Source organism: Sinohyriopsis cumingii, chromosome 10 (genome assembly GCF_028554795.1).
Source record: "Sinohyriopsis cumingii isolate HCF-2022 chromosome 10, ASM2855479v2, whole genome shotgun sequence".
Classification (NCBI taxonomy): domain Eukaryota; kingdom Metazoa; phylum Mollusca; class Bivalvia; order Unionida; family Unionidae; genus Sinohyriopsis; species Sinohyriopsis cumingii.
Window position 1 is genome coordinate 70,645,562 of NC_142970.1, and position 20,127 is coordinate 70,665,688.

At 34.3% G+C, this 20,127-nt stretch overlaps 1 long non-coding RNA gene across 1 annotated transcript; it reads left to right on the forward strand.

Moving 5' to 3' along the window:
• The first annotated feature begins 649 nt into the window (after nt 1–649).
• LOC149790365 (uncharacterized) lies at nt 650–16,873 on the forward strand. Its single transcript, XR_016424046.1, has 4 exons — nt 650–1,112; nt 13,953–14,042; nt 15,428–15,524; nt 16,724–16,873. It is a non-coding gene; the product is annotated as an uncharacterized LOC149790365 (long non-coding RNA).
• Nucleotides 16,874–20,127: the final 3,254 nt, after the last annotated feature.

Sequence of the window (20,127 nt, forward strand, 5' to 3'; positions counted from 1 at the left end):
AATTTCATCAGTATGCAAGGTTTGAAATCATGCAAACGTCAAAGGAAGCATGCACTGAAATATTGTACTCCTTAGACAAATTGAATATTCATACAATGCAAATGACCTTAACGTATGGACAAAAACATGTAGTTTATAATTACTAAATAGAACCAGAAAAAGGAAAGACATAGTAAAGTCATTAGATGAATATTTTCCATCAAAATAGGCAACACAACAGTAAGACCAGTGGTGTGTGTGTGTGTTCTGAATTAGCACAAGGTTGTATTACCAGTTTTCTAGCTGTCAGTAATCGTTGCGTCGTATGAATGATTTAATGTTAACTTTTCAAGATAGGTGACGTGTGCATCGTAATGCATTTCAAGACATGTAGCATGCATCGTAATGCATTACAAGAAATGTAACGTGCATCGTAATGCATTTGAAGACATGTAACATGCGTAATGCTCTGTAAGACATGTAACATGCATGAATCGTATTGCTTTGCAAGACTTGTACTATGCATTGTACTTTTTCAAGACATGTATCATACGTGCATTTTAATTCTTTTCAAGACATGTACCATGAATCATACTTTTTCAACACATGTACCATGCATGTAACATACATGCATTTTAATGCTTTTCAAGACATATAACATACATTACGTACTGCTCTTCCCAGACTATACATGATGAACAGTTTTTCTCTGGGTATATGACTAGCTTTATAGGGAACACTACAACGCTTTTTAAGTTCCACACTTCAAAGCTTTCAAAGACAATATGGTAAAGATTTCAAGGACCACAAAGAAAAGCTTTCCAAGGACAACAGGGCGAAGATTTCAAGGACCACTGAGCAAATCTTTACAAAGAGCTTGAGGGATAAATATACGTACACTATACATTCAGTGTGCATTACCTGCCGATATATGCCCAGTGATACTTTCTCTCTCTCTCTCTCTCTCTCTCTCTCTCTCTCTCTCTCTCTCTCTCTCTCTCTCTCTTATAGTCAGGGAAATATCGATTGTGCTCCATTCAGTTGCGCGCTGTTCTACTGTTGGACGGTCAACTTCTCTGTTCGCAGGACAAGTGACAACACTGATTTTAAGATTCATCGTACTTTAATACAAGGTAAGTGTTCTAAATGCTTACTTTTCTACCCCTTTATTCTTTCTATTTTCTTTTATTGATATCTATCTATCTCTGTCTCTCTATCTGTCTCTCTATCTCTGTCTGTCTGTCTCTTCGCTCTCTCTCTCTTTATATATATATATATATATATATATATATATATATATATATATATATATATATATATATATATATATATATACCTATATGCATACATACGAGAGAGAGAGAGAGAGAGAGAGAGAGAGATAGTACATGGATATATTCTTAATTTCGCAAATGTTCAAATGACCAGTTACAGACAAAATTATTATTATATATGACACGGTAGATAGCAACATTAATTTAGTCTGATATTCTTGTAATTAATTGTTATATAATGTACGTAATACTTAAATGTTTTGTGGTAGAGTATTAGACGTGCTAATTCATTGAATGTATATATGCATATTTTGGTGGAAATTCGAAGACATTACACCATAAAACCATACATGGATTCTAATATATATATATATATATATATATATATATATATATATATATATATATATATATATATATATATATAGTTTGATACATAAGTTGGCTATGTACGCTGTGGGTTACACACACACACAACACACACACACTCACACACACACATGTGTGTGATCTTATTGGGTACATATCCAAGTTACAAATCAAACTAACACATGCTGGATATTCACCACCTTTTAGAGAATGTGAAAGGAACATACGCTTTCTTCTTTATCAAAACGTTTTCAATCGAAAAACAAATGAAATTCATAGTGTCGACGATTACATATTTTAACCTTTTCTTTTTCATATGGGTTAAGATGAAGTTTGAACCATCTATTTATTAATAATCTAATGCTATTCTAAATTTCTCCAAATTTTTTCATATTAACACATATTCGATAAAACTAGATCAATAGCAATACATTCTAGCTAGTTCTGGAGTCAGTTAATTCTTGTTGTTAAAGTTTAGAACAAGACAAAGATAGAGGAATGGTAAGCAAATATAAATATATCCGTGTCTTATGTCTTGCAAGCGTTGCGGGAGATTTGTCGATATGAACCTCTTCAGGTGATCACTATAACATGTACTGTGTTTCATAGTAATCCATCAAGATTTGCAAAGCGCGTTGCGCTAACCAGACTCTGCCATACACTGCATTAAAATACAAGACAAAAATTGCAGTAACTCGGGTGGTTACCATATTACTTCACGGCAAACCATCAAAAACTGCGGGACTGATTACGCTAAGAAGATTGGGTAATATACTGTTAGAAGACATAAAGGCGATAACTCTAACGAAAAATGCGGGATCAAAGTGATTTGTTGACATGCGCATCATCAAGTGATGACAAAAAGGGACTAAATGAGCTAACGAGATTGTATACCTGACGGTCGGACGGACAGGCTAAAGATTATCATATCCTTTCGTCTTTGGAGGCTGATAGGATTAAAATTATCTTTTACTCAGATTCCAAGACAATTTAGCTGGTAAATAATAAAAAAAATGAACAAAGATGTAAAAGAATTTAGTAAAAAAATAAGTCTTTTACTATTAACACTTACAATTTCAAACCAATATTTTATAATTCTTGCGTATCATTCTCGTATTTTAAGAAGAATACTTCCATTAAAAAATACATTTACTAAACATTAAAGTACCCGTTTCCACACCAAAAGCATTGTAAGAGTCCAATACCACGCAACCATAGCTCAGGACCTGTGGTAAGAGTTTACAATAAAGGTAGCAAAAGCGTTGCGATGTAACGCCAACAAACTCACAGATTTGATCTGATCTAAAGAGTTATTTCATTGCTTAACCAAAAGTGGTTTTCTGTGCCTCAGAAAGGATGCCAATGAGGTAAATAAATATGTGAATTTGTTTACGACTTCTGACTTTTCGACCGCCATAATGGCTATATTTCTATTGAACTGAGAGCCTATGTTAGAAACACATATTTTGGTTTCATCTACAGTAACATAGCCTCCATCAACAGCAATAATACAAATAGCCTCAGCTTGTTATCAGACAGTGTATGCTAGTCATATCTGTATTAACATAAGGTCTCCATCAACAGCACTACTACAATAAACCAAGACTTGTTATCAGACAGTGTCTGCTAGTCATATCTGTATTAACATAATGTATCCATCAACAGCACTACTACAATAAACCAAGACTTGTTATCAGACAGTGTCTGCTAGTCATATCTGTATTAACATAATGTATCCATCAACAGCACTACTACAATAAACCAAGACTTGTTATCAGACAGTGTCTGCTAGTCATATCTGTATTAACATAATGTATCCATCAACAGCACTACTACAATAAACCAAGACTTGTTATCAGACAGTGTCTGCTAGTCATATCTGTATTAACATAATGTATCCATCAACAGCACTACTACAATAAACCAAGACTTGTTATCAGACAGTGTCTGCTAGTCATATCTGTATTAACATAATGTATCCATCAACAGCACTACTACAATAAACCAAGACTTGTTATCAGACAGTGTCTGCTAGTCATATCTGTATTAACATAATGTATCCATCAACAGCACTACTACAATAAACCAAGACTTGTTATCAGACAGTGTCTGCTAGTCATATCTGTATTAACATAATGTATCCATCAACAGCACTACTACAATAAACCAAGACTTGTTATCAGACAGTGTCTGCTAGTCATATCTGTATTAACATAATGTATCCATCAACAGCACTACTACAATAAACCAAGACTTGTTATCAGACAGTGTATGCTAGTCATATCTGTATTAGCATAATGTATCCATCAACAGCACTACTACAATAAACCAAGACTTGTTATCAGACAGTGTCTGCTAGTCATATCTGTATTAACATAATGTATCCATCAACAGCACTACTACAATAAACCAAGACTTGTTATCAGACAGTGTCTGCTAGTCATATCTGTATTAACATAATGTATCCATCAACAGCACTACTACAATAAACCAAGACTTGTTATCAGACAGTGTCTGCTAGTCATATCTGTATTAACATAATGTATCCATCAACAGCACTACTACAATAAACCAAGACTTGTTATCAGACAGTGTATGCTAGTCATATCTGTATTAACATAATGTATCCATCAACAGCACTACTACAACAAACCAAGACTTGTTATCAGACAGTGTATGCTAGTCATATCTGTATTGACATAAGGTCTCCATCAACAGCTCTACTACAATAAACCAAGACTTGTTATCATACCATTTCTGATACTCATACATTATTATCAAAATATAACATGTTTAATATAGTAATCATCTACGTTTCAAGACAACAAAATTCCATTCATTAACAAGTAATCCTTTACTACACACAGGAGTGGTCACAAAATGTATTCTTATCTTATTTCGGTTAAGAAATTAAAGCCGTAGGATTTGGTATAGCATCTACTTTACCACCCAACCCCTAATTTCAAACGTTTTTATCATAGTATATAAAATACTACATAATTTGATGATTTCGGAAAATCAATAAAACGACAATAAAATATCTTTTCCTAAATCCTATTACGAGTTATAAGACGTTGCAAAACGTATATAGTGTTTATTGTTTTGGGCCTTTTTCTAAAACCAGCGCTCCTTTCCATATAAACCTGATGTATCTCAGACCCTTTGTTAACTTGTCGTTAAATGTCATCTGTGTTTCCCTGAATACTAAGTAAATCGACAGCCACTGAAACTTCTACTGTATGTTTGTTTCCTTTCTGTAGATGGGATATACTGTTTAGCGGATATCTACGATAAAATAAGTTCCGATATATTAAAATAATTTTAAGACTTGATATCTGTACATATTGAGCTTGTAAATATAATGCTTCGAATTGTGTATTTTGTGAAATTAATTACGGAGATTTTATTTTCGTTAACATATTTCTTGCGGATTGGAAACATTGTTGGAGTTCTGGTCTGAACATCACAGCTGCCGTATCAGACTAGCATCTTTAAATATAGGATTTTAATGATTTTGAGTTTACTTGTTGGGATCTTGGTGTTTTTTTTTCTTGTGTGCATTCAAACGTGTCGCCTTGGGAAGTGTGGAGTCTAGTTAAGTAACAGATGTTGCACCCACATTTCGATTGTCACTTAGTTTTGGTTTGTTATCAACACGCATCAATGCCCGATTTCACCATCATTTTCAGTGATATTTAATATTTTGATGGCAGTTAAAATCGTAACTTAGACAAAGTTATGAGTGTTTAATCTCGATTAGTCCCTCCCCCTTAATTACGTGTAGCGTTTGTCTTAGAGCGTAACAGGTATACCACACAAACACGGGGTTTTCAGTAACAACAGGTCATGATGGTTCAATCGCTGACAATTTGTATGATTCGTGTGGAATTAATGTCAACATTTTTGGTGCTTGGCGTCCGTATTGAGGTATTTCCTTATGGTGACCACATTCTTCATACGTTTTATGATTTTACGATCTGTTCATCGTAAGAGAGAGAGAGAGAGAGAGAGAGAGAGAGAGAGAGAGAGAGAGACTCATTGATCGATTCCGCATATTAAGAAGAATGCAGTTAATAGTACAGAGAATACAAGAAACATAAAAATACATCTAATGAAGGTGATAAACTGCATACATTTACAAATAATCGTACATACATAAATGCATACGTGGATAACATTAACCATCAGAATTAAGGAAAATTATCTTCAGGTCATAAATGGTTTTCAACATTTTTCCCCTGCACGTTTAACAGTGGGATTACCATTCACTCTAACACAAGTGTCACGGTTGCATGGTAGTTTTAGAGATAAACAAAGTTTACTCATTACAAAATTCATTATGAACTGTAGATAGTGCTTCCTTCATATAAAATACTGCACTGGTTATCCATTACAGTGATGAAAATACTACAAATGATGAACCACACATAATATATGGTGTTAATAAACTAAATTAGAGGGTACTGACTAACGCTCAAACTAAGAATACCTTCATTATCAGCGTCGATACAGTCAAAGGTTTGTTTTATATTTCCTTTACAGGGAAGCAACGGTTAAAATACATATGAGATGAAATTACACGAGTTGTTCATTGTTTCAAAGAATTAACAAATCACGGGTCATCATTTCTACGAGAACATTCACCAAATCAATATTATACATTGAATCTAAGTGCATGTAATCATGCACCCCCAAATTTATCAATATCACACCGAAACTTTTAACTGTCTTGTGTAAGAAAACTACACAGATAGAAAATGATCAACCACTGAGGTTTGGATTGCTTCTGAACCCGTACAGTCAGGTGCTTCCAGGAATTAGAGAAGTTGGGTCACAATACTTGCAACTAGCCTACGAGGCTCAAGAAGTCCCAGATTTTGTTTTTTTCGTCTTTGCCAATTGAGATGGAATAAAATTGCCATTAAGCAATAAGTTCGGAAAAAGATTAAGAAAAATATTTTCATAATATCTAATTTTTAAAGCATATTCAAATAAGAAATAGACCCAGAATTTAACAATACATTTCCATTAAGATTTACTAACATGGAATCAACTTTGACTAATCTACCACTCTGTGCCGTCTTTTAGATTCAATTTACCCAACAGTTTATTCGGTTAGATACAAATACTCTGAGTGCATTTATCGTTTAAAAAAAATCTTCTCATCGATTAAATAACTAAATAAATGAAAAGATTTTTAAAAAATCAGTCAATTAGTCAATTAATCTATTAATAATTTTTCTTAACATCCGTTACTTCATTATGCAGTAGGGCTATTCTACAAGATTAGTAGTCGTTACAGCTGTATATTCGTCTGTCTACCTGCCTGAGTTTCTGTATGTATGTATGTATGTATGCATGTATGCATGTATGTATGTATATAATTATGAATGTATGTATGTATATATGTATGTATGTATGTATGTATGTATGTATGTATGTATGTATGTATGTATGTACAGTATATTAATACATAATATGCTCAATAGATTTTGCAACGTGCTTAGTAAAGTACAAAAAAATGCTACTAGGTATGGGAGAGACCGATTAAAAATTAAAAAACATGATACAAACGGAGATAAACGAAAAAGAAGCCGACTGATATTAAAATTAGAATGTAATTTAGAATGTTTTGTACGTAAGTATGTATGTGTGTATTGTTATAAACCATGGGTATGTGCTATTTGTATTTACGTATCCATTTATAGCTTTGTTAGTTTGCAGTGATTATTGCCGAAGCAAGTTAACCTTTGGCAGGCTATGTACAAATGTGTGGGAGCGCAGAGGAATAAGTCTACAAATGGAAACTCAAAGCCATTATGTATTCTTGCGAAACCTGCGTGTTGTACAGACACAATACAAAGAAGATGAATCACTTTAACGTGAGATTCCTGGGCAAACTGGTGAGGATAAAATGTCAAGACAGGGTATTAAACACTGATGTTTTCACACGGACGGAGCATCAACAATCTGGTGATAAAATTAGAGTTGAGAGTGGCAGGCCACGTCAACAGGATGTCAGAAGCTCTTCAACGGCTGGCCGATGGAAGGAAAGCTATCTCAGGCTCCACATACGGGCTCGTATCTCTGCTTACAATGTAACTATCAGTCATTCATATATTATACAATACTACATGGTAGGACATTTCTCTCCTTTCTCGCCGACCAATTTAAGAATCAACGCTGACATTTCAAACTACATTTCGCGTAGCCTAATAAATCTGATATCGATGTTTAGCTCTGACATTTGACTTTGTATGATTATCCAAAGTTTGGCTTACTATTATGACTTTAAGGAATATAGGCAATTTTCCTACGCTACTGCCAGACATTAGGCCGATAAATCAGCCCTTCACCAGTGATTATGTTGATATTCGGGAGAGGGGATGATATCACCTTTTCAGTTGCAATTATCTGCATGCAAATTTGGCTGCACACATAGGTGTACATTTTATACACTTACCAGCATTTCTCGTAGCTGCACAGCTATCGTCGACAAAAGGGTTCTTTTGGTGATATGTGCATTATATTTTCGGAGCAAATCATGTGCTTTGGTGACTTGTAAATCAACCTGGAATAGCACAACCATCTGTCCTGTGGCCAGTTTGAATTTCGCTTTTGATATGGATGTCACCAATTACCAGTATGTGTCTAAAGTGTATGCAGGTTTGTTCCGGAAAGATTTGCATGCAGCACAATTATACATCTTAATGAACAGGTCACATCAGACCCACATATCGTCCATCAATATCAACACAGATTTGGGGGGGGGGTTGATTTATCGGACTACCGCTTAATATGCAAGTGAAGTTCCACTGAATGGAATACTGTCCTCTCATTGGGTCAAAGAAAATGACGTCCTGCATTTATTTATAACTTGTTTTCAGTTGGGCACTACCAGCTGCTTCGCTTGGCGATCAGCATTAAGAGGTTAGTTTTAGGATAGGTCGGTTAGGTGTCATGATAATATCGCTGGTGTGACAACATGCTACATGTCTGCGACGTGATGCCCTAGTGCTACACATCATTATAAACTACCACACTGCATATATCGTAGCGATATGACTGAAAAATTGTTAAAGCTGCGTTAAAAATCCAAATCACACATCACGCACTAATTTATAGTCTATAGAAGTAATTTAGATGTGCTGGTGTATTGAAAGTAAAAGTAAAACATAGGACGAGTGCCATTATTGAATACTGTGATGGAAGTTACAGTAGGTCATATTTCCTAATGAAGAAATTAGAAGTGTCAATGAAACGTATAAAGTCAATTGTCTATATGTCTGCGACATATGCCCCTTAACCAGACATTATTATAAACTGCCACACTGAAGACATAGTAGCGATATGACAAAACTCGTTAAAGCTGCGTTAACCCGACCCCACCCCACTTGGCGCTGTTTCTTCTATACTGGAGCTACTGACTTTGAACGGAGAAAGTTGCAGAACGCCTTCTCTTGATTAAGCAATCCATGCGGCATCTCCTGTCAAGTGTGCCAAAGACAGTCCAGAACGCAAATTGTTGTGATCAGCCCCTCAAGTATTCACATAAACCAAACCAGTTAGTAATGTCATTGTCGCTTTCGAACTCAATGGACGAACATGTATGTATGTATGTATGTATGTATGTATGTATGTATGTATGTATGTATGTCTATTGATTGACTTGTACTATTAAGACATAATCCGAAGTACTTCTAAGTATGAATGATTTACGACACATATTTATGTCGATAGTTGAATCAATTTGGTATTATATGGCTAACAAAACATACACTCTTATTTCATTAAAAATAGTTTATAAAAATGGATATAAATTTCACGTAATTGCAGCAAACGGATATAAATTACATACTATTTGGCCATGTTTGACTGCAAAATAACCCATATTTTATTTTCATGATTTGTTCAAAGTGTTCTATAAACTGCTCTAATTCGAAGGTTGGATTTATTCTGTAAATTTCGTAGTCAAACTATTATGTAGACTTACTTAGTATATAACACTTAATTATCTCATACGTCACGCTACAATTTGTTAACTAATGTTACCTAGATACAAAAGTTTGTATTTCCTGTATCATAGCAAGGTTCAGATTACAATTAATCGATACAAATATCAGCAGGATAGTAGTCAATGTACATATTCGTGTATAATAGAAATGTCTCAATATGTTTCTTGCATGTGTTTTACAAGTCAAGCTTGTTTGTTAAATACAAGTATTAACTGTGACAAGCAACATTGTAAACAAGGTTTAGGATTTCGGCAATGACACAAGCGATTGTTTTGTTTTCTTTGTCCTTGTTTGGATCAAGATTGTCAACGTGACTCTCTCTCTCTCTCTCTCTCTCTCTCTCTCTCTGTTGGGATACTAATATTATTTGAAACTGTTGTGAATCTTTCAGCTGACCAACAAAAAAAAATCATATTCTTCATATTCTTCAAACCGTTCGGCGGTGCTCTTGTTAAGTATTTTAAGCTGAATTTCTTTGGAATAAACTATGTTTAGACAACATTCTACAACGGGCATATCATAATGAATGAAATATTTTTGTAAAATGTTAAAAACATTTTGCCACACATATTTGCTTTAATATTATTTTATTTCTTTGTTTAAGTAATTAAGGTTGTTAGTTTATAAAACCTTTCTGAGACATTGCCTGTAACAGTCATTAATAAATTTATGTTAAATTATAAAGAATTCATCGCTAAAATTAGTGCAAAATTTGGACAGAGTGTAGGACAAGTAGTTGCTACACTAATTTGAGCCATTCCACCGGCATTCTTGTTGTGTTTTTGTTTGTTTTTTTTTGTTTTCTTATTTTTTTTTTTTTTATATATGTGTAATGTAAATCATATCTATACTGTTATCATTAGATACCATTATGGTATACCATATGTTGACTTATTTTTCTTAGAATCTGATCTTTGGTTGTATATTTCAAATATTCGATAAAAATTAGATTATTTATACAAACGTTATGATATGAAGCAGCAGATTAAAAATAAATGGATTTCTCCCTTTGACTGACAGGCGATGTTGTAATGTCACTGTTTCATTAAGTGTCGTTAAACTGTGGTGTAAATTAGTTCCCTGTTTCTGCGCATGACAAGCCCGCAAGAATACAACGATGGATATTATGAACAATAACGGGGAAAAAAATGGGCATATTTTAATGAGTCTGTCATTTTGTCAAGCCAGCTGAGACAGGAAATAGAGCTAATTGTGTTCAGTAAATAAAACTAATTGTCTCACTGGAAAGGCAGTCACTTTCTTTCACGCCCGCACTTATAAATCACATTTTGATTGGTTATACTTACTTACTTACATTGGATATAAGTGGCTTTCGCACATATGTACATGTGCCACTGGTTTCTGATAATTGTTCCTGGGAGAAGGAATGAGAGCCTCATCCCCCAGGCTTTTATGTGCACACGGTGCACTGATAATTTTAGGCTTCAGTCGCGGGACCTTTTGGACCCATTGCGGTCTGACTGAAGGGTTGATTCATGAGAGGGAATGGACCCACGCACTCATGATACTAATAAAATATTTCTGTTTATCTGTTTGGTTGAGTGGTAATTTACCTGCACTCACTCAGTTTTATGTTAATATGTCGAAAATTTATTTTTGGTGTCCGGACGTGGCAAGGGAGGAAAAGCGCAGGGAGGCTATTATCTGCTGCCCTTGGTGGTGTCCACTGGATGCAGGTTGATGGTTGCGTCGAATTTTGAATTTAGATATAATTGTCCTCAAAGATGAAAAGGATAATATCCTGTGCTGTTTTAATAATTAGAACGAGAGATATAGAATGGGGTTAAAAGAATTAGAGATTATTTTTTTGTATATTTGTTTTGTATTTATTTTTGTCTCCCCTAAATTTGAATATTATGTTTGGTGGGGTTTTTACTAGATTGTTTTGAGTGTTGATTTCAATGAACCTATGTGAAGCCATGTGAAGTGGAGTGCTCTTCAATGAACCTATGTGAAGAGCAGTGTCCGTATGATGTGAACGGCTGTGTCGGTCCGTGAACCCACCAGACCTAGTCAGCCGTCATAATTATTTACCTGAGTTTGATATGGGTTTTAATTGATTATTTAATTAAGCTGTTGATTATTGTTTATATCTTATTTTTGATTCATGTTATTCCTAGAAATCTTAATATATTTTGAGCAGTTAAGTGCTTATTTGTATTAGATGTATGTAGTAAGTTTGGGTATTTCTAGGGTGATCTGATTTTCTTTTGAGCTTTCTGGAAGTTGTTCCTTGCTTTCCTGTATTTTGTGCAATCATTGAATATATGGTTTAGATCTTCTACAGTATGACAGTTATAATAGTTAATGTTTGCTGGTTTGGGGCTGATATATTTGCCAAAGCTCCCTGCTAGCCTAGTTTTTCCTGTCATAATTCTGTTAATTAGTTTTTGGTCTACTCTGGAGTTCTTAGGTGGTCTGATTGATCGGTCAACTTCTGGAAGGAGTGTGTATAGTTTCCTTCCTTTGGTGGAGGTATTCCAATGTTCCTGCCATTTTTGGTTTATATAGTTCACAGCGAAGCTCTGTGCTTCGCTTGTACTATATTTTAATGGGATAGGGCTGGGGTCTCCTAATTTGGTTTTTGCGATTGGCTATACTTTGTCACCGCTCAGACATGGAATTGTAAATGTATACATCATCAATATGTTGTCATTAGTAAAGTTATAACTTATTCTGCCCAATATGAAGCACAATATTTTGAAATGTGTGAGTTGGTTTACAAACAAATATTGCCTGACACTGAAAACAAAATATAGATCATTTTTAAACTCAGTTTGTTGTAAACGTTTTACAGCCATATTAGCTCTAAGTGCCTAAAGTTAAGTTGGGGGGGGGGGGAAGCTCTTTTCTACTCATACAACAACAATAACAACAACATATACTACTGTACTTGTTGCAGCTGTTACTCTACTAATACTACTGACTCGTAAGTATAATTAATTACGATAATAAAACACGTTATTTTATTATCTAGCTAACATAATCTCTGATCCTAAACATGCTGCCACTGTTACTTCTATGCTACTACTAAAATGTTGTAATTGTAAGAGAATACGTTATTTAATTTTTGATTTTATTTTTGGTGTCTGACTTGTTCTGCCCAGTGGCGTAACTAGGGTTGGTGTCACCCAGTGCGGTAACTCATGATGTCACCCCCATGGAACACCTTCATGCACCAGAGGCGTAGCTATGATATTTTGCGCCCGGGGACGAACTATAAAATTGGCGCCCCAGCCCCCTCCCCGTTTAATCACATTTTTGAATATTACCCTTGTTTACTTATTATAATGTAACGTTGTAAGCCTCATTTTGGCGCCCCTGTAACTTGGCGCCCGGGGACATATGTACCCCCTGCCCCCCCCCCCCCCCCCGCTACGCCTCTGTCATGCACAAAAATTAAAAAATGTTATAGACAGTCATTTTGGTGTCACTCCCTCTAATGGTGTCACCCGGTGCGGTCCGCCCCCCCCCCATCCCAGTGACGGCACTGGTTCTTCCTGTATGGATTTGTGTGACTGCAAATTGCAAGCCGTTTCAATTTCCGTTTAGCATTTGTACAGTAAGATGAATGAAGCAGCAGTCGAATGTGAGCTAAAATTAACATATCGATGAAAACAGGTTTCTAATGCATGCGCATTGCACACAATTGAATTTGTCTCGGTAATGAACTGTTTTCTTCGGATGGTTGTTATGGAGACAGGTTCATCGGTCAAGTACAGTGGACATTATACAACGGGATAGGCCTGATGGAGAATTATATTTTTAATAAAAAAAATAAGAAACCTTTTCAGTTGTAAACATAACTTTGGACATTTTAGGCAAAAGCAAACTAACCTTGTTCAAGTTCAACCCCCGTGGAAACGAAATCCCGGATCCATGCCGACGATCGAAATATTAAAACGCAGCGTTTTGGAAGAGGTGAATTATAGTATTCAACCACTCTCATGGCAGCTAGACATCGCAAACTGACAAATGAAGTGACTAAGTTTTGTGTCTTTTTGAGTCCTTGATTATATTTCTTTTTAAAATCGCGGGAGTATAGCAAATACTATAGTAAGTGAGACAAAATAAAGACAGTACTTGTATGAAATTAGACTATTTTTGGGAAACATCTGGGAAATAATCTGAAAGCAAAGACGTCCAAAATCTCCCCTTGTAATATTTGTTTTCGAACCTTTGACACATATATGACCACGCTAAATATCTATTATTTTACATTTTCTTACTTTCATTTATATTCTTAAACTTCCACAATAGTCATCTATTTGTCAAAATGTTTCTTCCTTTTCAGCACTCGATATGGTTCTTCTGACCAGATTACCGGTCCTTGCCACTTGCGTGAGCCTGTTGCTTGTGACTAGCACCGAATCTACTTTTCCGGGTAGGGGTAACACCTTTCTTTTAGCAGTCATTAAGTCCTCTTCACGTTTTTAAGACAGAGTTTAAAACGGTAGATCAACCCCTCTGTATATCTCTTTAAATGTGAGCAGAAAACAATGAGCGTATCCTGCGATTTGTTGGTTATTTGTTAAAAAAAATTATATGTACAAATTGTTCCTATCATTGATTATGATGTTGCCACGTTTATACTATGGTACTTCAGTTCTATCTATTTGAAGTGACTGTCATACGTAGATGTAGGAAACTCCCTGTCGAGGAGGGTATCTTCAATTTACTCAGCTTCCAGTGGTGTTAAAAATCCACCATCAAGTTGCTTTAAGTGTTTATTCTGAGAATAACAAACAAATATCCTACTGGAAAGCCGATCTTTGAAATCCATTTCACTACATGATGAGGTTGCCCTTCTTTAACACCGATATGATCAATAAACTGAGCGATATAGCTTTCTGGTACTTCGACATTAACACGCTTAATCGACGACGCACCTTTAATTGTTCTACAATCAAATTCTGTAAGTTAAACCTAGTCACCTATGAAAAAAGCTTTAAAAACTGTTACGATTGTCCGACATATAATATTTTGTACACTAGTCGTTGCAACCGTTTAATTTCACTTTATTGAGGTGTTTTTATTTTTGACTGTTTAATGAATATACAATCAAAGACAACTGAATAAAATGATATTTATGATAAGTTATGACTGACGTTCGGTGCTCTGAGCGAGTTTGTTTGTATCAGTCAGAACCATTGAAATGGCGGTCATATCCGGCAAATACTAGTGTTTCTGGAAGTATATATATATATATATATATATATATATATATATATATATATATATATATATATATATATATATATATATATATATATATATATACCAGACAGAACGGAATGTACTATCCCTGGATTCCTATAGAAGAATGCTTGATAATAGTAGGCAGAATTAATATTTTAATACAAATAATACTATCATAAAGGTTAAAGAATTTTCAATTCGTATTCTACGGAGATTTGAACCCAGGCAAACGGCACCCATCGCCTTGCCTGCATTCTTGTTGTACTTTTTTGAGAGAGAAAAAAGTTATGTGTAAGGAATATTGACTAGATGATTATATTCTTTTTTGGAGGATTTTTCGTGACTATAAATATATTATGTTCCTGTTACTATTATTCTTCACACACACACACACACACACACATGGAGCTAAAATGTGTACACATGAATATATTTAATATGAGAGAATGAATATATTTTATATGAGAGAGAGAGAGAGTTAAATTGTGTTCACATGAATAGATTTAAGATAATATTTTCTAAACAAAGGAGCATGCATAAGAAAATGAGTATGTTTATTTTCTTTTCCAGCAGTATATTTGCACCCCCTACTACGCGGACACGTACAGCTGGCGAGATTTGTTCCAGACTTTCCAAGAGGGCTTGATAAACGAGTTATGGGATGGCGGTACGTCTCTAAATGTCAAGTCGTTCAATTACTTTGGCTTTGCAGATGCCAATAAGGTTTTCATAAGCAATCAAGTCCAGTAATTGAATCTCTTTGTAATCTATCGTCACATCACCACTAACAGTTCATTGTTATTACAGAAATCGAATCAAAACATCAGTCTAATCCTGACATATGATAATCTTTTTCTATTTTGAAATCCATTCATTAAAGCGAACATATTATGTGACAGGATCACATGACATACTACGACGTCACTGTATACATGAAACAAATATTTAGAGTACAAGTGTGTGTGTGTGTGCGCGCGCGTGTGTGTGTGTGTGTGTGTGTGTGTGTGTGAGGGAAGGGTATTAATAATGCATATCTACCCATTCATTTTCCACACACAGTCTGCAGTCCTTTGTACCAGAAACATAAGTTGGTTCGCTTGGTATATTTGCAAAACATCCTTTGGATCTGTAAACTCCCTCGAGGGGATGCCAGATGGATTAGTCAGTTATGGAGCAATTTAGAAACGTTTGGGCACTCACAACTTGCTGCAGAGAGCTGAAAGTATTCTTAGAAACCTTTGGAGCACCGACAACTTGCTTCAAAGAACTGGACGTATTCTTTGTCCACTATAAAAAATATGTCTGCAAAAGGAGATAACACTCCGTGAAATTCTTAGCTCAGAAAGTAGCATCAGTAAAATAATATGTGCATAAGCCATGAAATCCAGCTCCAAGACTTTATCTACCCGCACATTTTGGTATGACAATTTTTTTAATTTGATGATAATACACCCAAAATCTTTGTAAGAAAGGAAACGACTGGCTGACATAGGTCATATGGACAACGTTCTTTTGCATACCAGGGCCCAGCAACGTGGAATTAATTGCCCATTGAACTTAGACACAAAGACACAGTGATCCCATTCAAGAGTGCCCTTAAAAATCACTTATTTCGAATGCAAGAACAAACTTAAAACCCTAATAATGTTTCTTACCTTAAATATTTACAGCGTGTTTTTATGTTTTCTAATTTCATGGTGTTTTTTTGTAATAATATCATTATATATGCTTTTTATGTTATAGGTGTTGTCTAATGTTGTAAAGCACTAGAGCGTCTAAAGATTAGGCGCTGTACAAAGTCTTCATTATTATTATTATTATTATGAACAGTGATTGATATAATTAATAGTGGCTCTTCAATTTCAGTGTGTGCAGCTCATTTTTCAAGTGGCGATGCGGTAATAAGTCGATTTGGGAACGGAAGGCGTAGAACTAATCCATTCGATGACATTCAGTGAACAAACGGAGAAAGACGTTGTTACGTAGTTTGTTCTCTGTAGAAGATAAACTTATTAAGCAGAGTACCAGGTCTTCTTTTTCCTTTTTATCTTATATTTTTTTTAAAAGAAGAAATGAACCTAAATAATTTCCCTCACCAAGATTTAGCAGTGAGAAAAAGTACATTGATAAATTTCTTCAATTTTTGACGAACGTGCGTAAATAAACATATGTGATTGAAAATTATATGTAGAAAACCCAAAATTATATGTAGAAAACCCAAAATTAGATGCATGAAACCCAAGATGTACAATGAGAACTTACACAACAGATGTAAGTTCTCGTTGCAAATCTTGGGTTTTGTGCATCTAATTTTGGGTATTCTACTTCCAATGGAAGCCCCCTTTGTCTTTTCCATGAAGAATAACCGCACTTTCTCAAAGGTACCCATTTTGAATTTCATTCGTTAAAGCAAACATATTAATATGTGACAGGAACACGCGATATTATACGACGTCAATGTATATATGAAAACTACAGTACTGATAAGTTAAAACGATTAAAAATGTTAAAAAACTACGTTCATTTACCAATATATTTCTTAGCTGGAATGCATTAAATTGGTTATTATTTCGTCGATACAAGTTCAGGAAGTATATTGTGTATTACTTTGTTACGCGAGTATTTTGCACTGTCACTTTTCTGTCTCAAAATGGGCAAATCAATCCGTCATACACATTTAAATGTTTCACTCTTGGCTTGACAGAAAAGGTAGAGGCTGCAACAATTCGAGTGTCCTTGTAAATTTTGTCGTGTTTGGTGCGGGTTATTTTTGTTCTGCTTTATACTTCCCGTAAAGTCCCGGGATAGATTAATTTGAAAGGTATTTTTTTTTAACTTGATGATAATACAACCGAAATCCGTGCAATAAAAGATATGATTGGCTGAACTTACAGACATGCAGATTCGCAACTAAATAGGTCCATTCCTCAATAGTGTTATAAAAAAATAATAATAACATGGTGACCTTAAGATAAATTAATCTTTACATGTATACAAAATATGCCGATACAATTTCATGGTTTAGGATAAATACTTCTGGTGCTATCTTGCTAAGATCAAAATGCAAACTCTAAATCCAAAATGTTAAAAAATGTAGAAAAAGAAAAGAAGAACAACGCTCTAATGGGTTGAAAACATAATCAGGTCATCTATACGAGCACATTGATATGCTTATCAAATCTCATGATTGTAAGTTGATTTGGGACGTACAGACGGACATTATCACTGAATATGCACCCCTACTGTTATGGTAGCAAAGTAACATATGTTACGTGTTTAGGCTCGAATAAACGGTAACACAGAAAGAGTGAAAACAACAAGCTTTTTAAAATTTAACAAATAATTTATTTTCCTGGACAATTCTGTAAAAATGATAAAAGAAGAACTTTCGGTTTCAAGATTTAAATTCAACAAATAATCTAAGAATAATTCACGAATTAAATTACAAAAGTCCTAGTAATAAATGTTCTAATAATTTCAAGTTCGAATCATGATGTATAATCCAAGATGGATGACGATGACCAATCATTTTAGAATAAAATAGAACCTTGTTTACTAATTCTGAACCCAGTTCAGAATTTAGATCAACACCTGTTGTTTATAAACTAACAGTCAAGGTCAAACAATTTTCTGAAAAAGTATCATCTCTAGTGAATAAATTTACATTACAATAGCATGTAAAAAAAATAATAATTTAAAACTGACAAACAAACAAACAATTAAATTAATATATATATATATATATATATATATATATATATATATATATATATATATATATATATATATATATATATATATATATATATATATATATTAAATCAGATGTACGTAACACATGTAATGTCACATGTCGCAAGTTACTAGAGTTTGCGTGATATAATAATAGAAATAAAATATACTTTCTTTCTGCTAACACAATCTGCATAATCATCAACGAGGTGTCATAAAGAAATATAATGTTGCACAATCAAGATAGAGCTATTTTTTGCATAACGGAGGGCAATTCTGCGTCAAATCGCTTTCAAATCCGAAATTCAATTCCTGTATTTGATAGGTGAAAGGATAAATAAAAATTCGCCCATTAAGCATTTAAAATAAGACGGAAGATGGAAACAGTTTGAATCTTTTAATCTTCCGTCTTTCTTTTTCAAACCGTGAAAAGATGGAGGTGTGAAAAATTTCTGTATTTACAGCCTTCATCTTTAAATTTTCAATAATGGAAGACTGAATTGTTTCCAATATTTTCCTCTTCAATCTTTCAATTTTCAAAGATAGGATATGAATTGTCAAGCGATACACGGGCCGATCGTAACTACTTTTACGCCGGTAAATCGGACAGAATTCAGAATTCTCTCTCTCTCTCTCTCTCTCTCTCTCTCTCTCTATATATATATATATATATATATATATATATATATATATATATATATATATATATATATATATATATGCGCCCCATTGCTAGAAATCACTGTAACTGCCACACGGCAGACATTTGCGTATAACTCAAATTGTTAAAGCTATGCTAAAATTCTAAAAACACTAAGACACAAACACATATACTTTCGTGTTTCATTTTCAATTTTTGTATTTAAATATAACTTCATTTCCAAGATACTGATGTATATATGGTCACGACACGCGATGTGTGCACATACATTAATCACTTTATCGTTTCTGTTAGCTGTAATATAAATAAATTGTGGCTGTAATACCATTCTCTTCTTGCCAATGTTGTTATGATAAGTTTCTGAATTATGTATCGGAGAAGCAAAAGAGACATATCTAAGAACAGACTTTCCCGTTGATTTATATTCAGCAGATTAAAATTTTTAAAGTCAAGAAGAGAAACTGACTTTATCAATGGCAGACACAATAGCAACTCAGTTGCATGCAATTACAGTCGTATCATCTAATGATAAATTTCGAAAGCTCCAATATTATTCTTGTTAAAGGTTAAATCTAATTAGTTCTTCGAATATAAATGTTTTATACAACTGGAAGTTAAGTTGTCTTGTCCTTAGTTTCTTGAATGGTTCAGAATTTATTAAAGCGTTGAGAGGTTCAGAATTTATTAAAGAGTTGAGAGAGAGAGAGAGAGAGAGAGAGAGAGAGAGAGAGAGAGAGAGAGATATGATTATGCATATCTTGTTACCTTCAGATGACCGTTGAATTACCGTCCAGGTCAGGTCATACTACCTGCAGATGACGGTAAAAGCATAGTCCAAGGTCAAGGCGGTTTATCTACATTTTTCTGCAAATGGTAG